General features: G+C 33.7%; 1 long non-coding RNA gene across 4 annotated transcripts; it reads left to right on the top strand.

Annotated features, from left to right (window-relative positions):
• Positions 1 to 710: 710 nt before the first annotated feature.
• Positions 711 to 4,066, top strand: LOC145806329 (uncharacterized). Of its 4 annotated transcripts, XR_014349293.1 has the most exons (5): positions 851 to 1,395; positions 1,475 to 1,518; positions 1,635 to 1,931; positions 2,812 to 2,890; positions 4,030 to 4,066. It is a non-coding gene; the product is annotated as an uncharacterized LOC145806329 (long non-coding RNA). The 4 variants fall into 4 exon arrangements; XR_014349294.1 differs by lacking the exons at positions 2,812 to 2,890; positions 4,030 to 4,066 and adding an exon at positions 711 to 834 and having other exon boundaries at positions 1,038 to 1,395; positions 1,635 to 2,644; XR_014349295.1 differs by lacking the exons at positions 2,812 to 2,890; positions 4,030 to 4,066 and adding an exon at positions 2,122 to 2,644 and having other exon boundaries at positions 852 to 1,395; positions 1,635 to 1,935.
• The last annotated feature ends 999 nt before the right edge of the window (positions 4,067 to 5,065 follow it).

Below are 5,065 nucleotides of genomic sequence, written 5' to 3'. Positions count from 1 at the left end.
CATTGTGTTTACATTTAGCCTTCTACAAATAAAACCAAAATGAATGTTCACATTGGGATCGTTTGTGAAGTTGACTATTTTAGTTGACTTTTTAACTTTTTGACTATTTTAGCCTCACTAAAAAAGGTGTATTTAGAAAGTTGATTGATTTTTATTTATTTATTTATTTATTTTATTTTTTTTATAGTTGATTTGATGGTTGTAAGAGAAAAAGTGAATTGATTGTGATTTTGATATGACATTTTATCTTATTAATTATTTTAACCTATTTTGTAATTTATGCTTTACTCTCCATCTATTTGCAATTATTTCTTCTACTTCCTTTTATTTATTTATTTATTTTACTTTTTCTAAATGGAACATCAACTATTCAAGATTTGCCAAATAATACATGTAGAGAAAAAATACAGAGACATTCATAAAAAAGAATTCAACATGTCTCCAGTCTTGTGGGATCCATATTTGATAAGCATTTGTTGTTTTATGTCATTCTGTAAAAGATGGTCAATTGGTGAAAAGTCTATTCTCATGGTGCCGTATGTTATTTAGTCTAAGGTTTAATCTTGTTTGGTAATAAAGAAAAGTGTTAAAAAGTCATAGTGCTAGAACAATCACTAAAAAAGTTGTTGAAACTAGAAAAAGGCACTACTAGAAAATTGACTTTTTGCTACTATATAATTTGCGACCATCTGGTTAGCCGTCGCAAATAATCAATTTACCCCCTTATTTTCTTCTATTTATTTTCCCTTTTTCTTTATACTTGCCCTAGCCCCTCCATAAACACCGATTGTTCTCTTTCTCTCGCTCTCTATCGGTCTCACAGTAATACGACTGGTATGAATCTCTCTCCTCTCTCTCTCTCTCTCTCTCTCTCTCTCTCTTCCTCAATCTCGCTTTCTCTCTTTCTCTCAATCTCGTGCTCTCTCTCCTTTGATCTTCTCAAATTAGCACCTCTACTATACATGTATATGTACCTCTATATATATTATGTATATGTTGTGAATATCAATGTTTGAAATTGAATTTATTCTGTTGAGGTCCGAGCAAGAATCGAAGTAGACGTCCTCAACTTCCTCAAGATCTTGAACTCTTCGACTCCGACAATCTCATATTTCTTTGGTTTGCAATTTTGCTTCAAATCTCTACTCTCGAAATGTGTATATATATATATATATATGTGCGTGTGTATTTTTGTGTTAAGCATTGAGTCACTGTTGATTTTAATTTGACAAATTTGGGGATTTTTGAGTGTGTTATAGATCAATAGAAGATGGAATAATAGCTGAGGGTTTGTTGACTGATGTTTCGTGGATTTTTCTTTCTCACTCGTTTTGCACGAGGTCTTTGATGAGAGTTAACTAACACTGCTGAATCTTTCATTAGCTATATCGCTGTGTAATCTTTTTTCATTTCCGCCCATGGAAGTTTGCGTTTCCTTCTGACTTCATTTCTTCCTTCTCTCTCATTTCTGCAGAGATTCAGGAGCAGGGGTTTCCGGCGAAGCCTAGACATACAGAGGTGAGTTTTAGTGGTAATTTTTTTTTGTTTTTTTGTGATCAAACTATGCGGATTTTGAAATTGAGGGGTTTCTTTTGAGATTTGTGTTGGTTGATCTTGAGGAGGTGTGTTTACAGGGGACATTGATGCATGTATGAGACCGCGGTTATTCGGTGACCGCCTCTGAATTTTGGCGGAATATTCGTTCGTTGAATTTCGAATTTTGAGTTGTGTTATTGTTGTTTGTATTGTATTGTATTGTACTAGGGATTTTTTTTTTTTTATTTTTTTACCATGATCGCTGCAAGTTCAGCTTGTGTTTTACCTGCTCATCGTTCTTTAGCTACTGGTCTGTTTCTTCGGAGGAATTTCAAGCGTTCAAGAGGTGACTATGGAGTTCTATGTTTTCTTCACCATGAAGATTTTGAGTTCTGGTGTGTATGTGTACATCTTCATGAATTTGGTATTTTTTTTTTTTTGTTGAAGTTATGTGTCACTTCTGCTGAGTCTACTCTCTAAGTACCATAGGCCTTAAATTTTCATCAATTAGAATTTCTAACTCATTTGGCAAGAAAAGTAGTCAAATTTCTCTGTTTGAAAGTTACATATCCTTAGTTTTCTCAGAATTTTTCGATGATCGCAAGGATCTCATCCATTCAAGCACCAAAATTAACCTATAGCATTGAATCCCACATCGCTCTGTGCGAATACCACTCTCCACCTAACTAATTTTAACTAGCAACAAAACCATGACGCTATGCCCAAATTATGATCAAAACCATGGAGTGTTCGAAAAGACCTTCATTTTATGAGAAAATTATGATCCATCATTTTCTGTACTGCTTGTTGATATTAGGCATATGAGCTTTTAAAGGAAGGTGTAGATCTTCAAGCTTTTTATAGATACTTTCAGTTTATGTTCTTCACATAATTATTAAGAGAAATTAATTGTTTTATCTGTGATAATTGTTGATGGTGCAATTGATTATTGAAAATGATCACTCTGTTATTGGGGTTTTTACTTTTGGGTAAGAAAGTTGATGGAAAATTTGTGATGGAAAAAGGTCTTCACATCCTTTCTTTGACTCAGTTAACGGTCCTCCACCGGACTTGTTGACAGTAATTTGGAAGCTCCTTACTGGAAACACTTCATCGTTTGAATTGTTCAAATTACTTCTCTCTGCAAAATTGTTGAATATGCTGTTCATTTCATGGCTGCTACATGTGCTTTGAATATCAACCAGACATGTTCTATTTAGGAAAGAAAAAATTCTAGATCTAATATTTTTTTAACTCTCGTTTCTGTCATTACAGGTCAAGCCCAAACCTAACTCAGCTAGCGTACAAGGACTTCCGAGAGACTTAATGTTGACAGTTATTTCATTGATTTAAGGTTAGACAACGACCTCAATGCCTTCATTTCAAACTAATCGATGCATGTTTTCTCACTATCTATAACTGAGTTGTAGGATTTTAAATTAGTTTTAGCATGATTGGATTGATTGATTGTGATTAAATTAGTTTTGTGAGCAAGCATTGTTAGGATAGACATTCTCACTTAGAAGCGTGCTTATGAGATAAGCCATGGGGCACTAATGTTAGTTTTCAAGTCCAAGTTTGATGAAAACTTTCAAAGTTCATGGCTGCTCTAAGATTTCAAGATAAACTATGCTCCTTAGTGTTTTTTACCTAACATTTTTAAGAGAAAATTTTCAAATCCAAGCAGTTTAAAACTTATATTAACTAGGACCAGAATTAGCAATATGGAGTGGCCTTTTTCTTCTAAATTTTTGGATATAGCACATTCAAAGTTCTAATGAATATTATACTTTAATTTTGAAGATGATGCTGTGACTTGATCAAAACATTGCATATAATATTTGCAATTTTTAGTCTCTGCATGTTATGTTGTTGTGGCTACTAGGTTATGTAAGCAAGTAAGAAAGTCCATCATTCTGATTTGTTAAAATTATGTTCTTATCAAGTAATTACCGGCATGGTCATCTTCTTTGGCTTCCATTGATTTGGTACGTCTTCGGATGAAACTTTTTCTCTATTTCTTTCTTTTGGTAAAGTGTTCGGATGAAATATTTTCTTGAAAGAACAGGTAAGCAAATAACTTTACCCCACCCAAACAAAAATGATGAATTTTCTATCATCGTGTTATATTTATTACATATTTGTTGAATTTTGTCCCTTTGACCTTACCTTATGACCTTGGTCAACTTTCTTATTTATTTATTTGTTCATATATTGTTTCTAGTGCCTAATCATCTTAATATGTTTGGGCTTAAATTTAATTTTCCTCCGAGTCTTTTGAAGTGTCATTAATTCAGAAGTGCTACACTAAACTGCCTAGAAACGTGATAAAAAACGTGATTGTTAGTCTTGCAGCATGTGGACACACATACAGTGCATTAAAACGTCTTAACGACTATTGGTTCGGCAGACAGCAATGATTTTTTGTTCCTGTTTTTTTATTTTATTATTTTTTAAATTAATAAGGCTGTTTGCATCTCTATCTTATTTCAGGTAATTCTTTCGGTAGTATTGACTGCTGCTGGGGTTAGATTAGCCAAATATTTATACATTCTAGCGAAGCTATATACATACCTTGACAGCTGCACATTAGCTTATGTAATTTTAGTTATAGTATGCATTTGAGATTCTACTCTTATGTGCTATATTGACAGGAAGTTCCTTAGCTTTCAGGTTGATAACTTGGAATTTCTAGTCTTTCTTATGTTCATCTGACATAGAATAATTATGTGTGCGCTTGCTTACACATGCACATGCGCTCCAAAAATTAACCCCATGAATATGGAAGGACTTCTGCTCCCACCTTTATAGTGAAATAATTCATCTTTGTTGCTTGTGACATTTTGGTTGGCATCAATTATAGGTTGCCAAAGCATTAGTGGAAGTGTTTGCTGAAATGATTTTGATGAATATGGGTGCAAGGTGTTATGCCAGTTCATTGATAGAGTGGAGAAACACCCGAGCAAGAAAATTGATGAGAAGATTGGCCAGTTCTGGATTGTATTTTTTTCATAAAAGAATTTTTTTCAAGTTTTTAGTTGTAATAACTTTTACATGTAGCTCAAATTTTGAGACTCAAATAGAATGTTCAATAAAACTATAATGCTATACTGTCTGAATTCTTGTCATTGTTATTCCTAGAGTGCTTAACGCTACACTTTCATTTATTTATTTTTATTTTTATTTTTAATTTTTTGCGACGGTAACAAGATGGTCGCCAAAGATTATGTTAGTGTTTTTCTTTGTTTTTTGCGACGGCAAAATAGCGGTCGCCATAAGTAGTTTAGGTGGTCGCAAATAATTTGCGACCGTTGTTTTGCCGTCGCAAAAAGTATTTGCCACCCCCATATTCGCGACCCCCATTTGCCGTCGCATGGGCCGTCGCAAAAAGTCTTTTGCGACTGTTTTTTTATTATTTGCGACGGTTTATAGCGGTCGCAAAAAGTGGTTTTTTTAGTAGTGAGGCTCCAGAAAGTTGATCGAAAAATTCACTAGAAAGTTTGTCACACCCCACTTTTTATATCAACGG

The sequence above is a fragment of the Camellia sinensis genome, chromosome 13, assembly GCF_055761805.1.
Source record: "Camellia sinensis isolate YWXY chromosome 13, ASM5576180v1, whole genome shotgun sequence".
Taxonomy (NCBI): domain Eukaryota; kingdom Viridiplantae; phylum Streptophyta; class Magnoliopsida; order Ericales; family Theaceae; genus Camellia; species Camellia sinensis.
The sequence above is the reverse complement of the archived record's forward strand: the minus strand, read 5'-3'. Positions and strand labels throughout refer to the sequence as shown.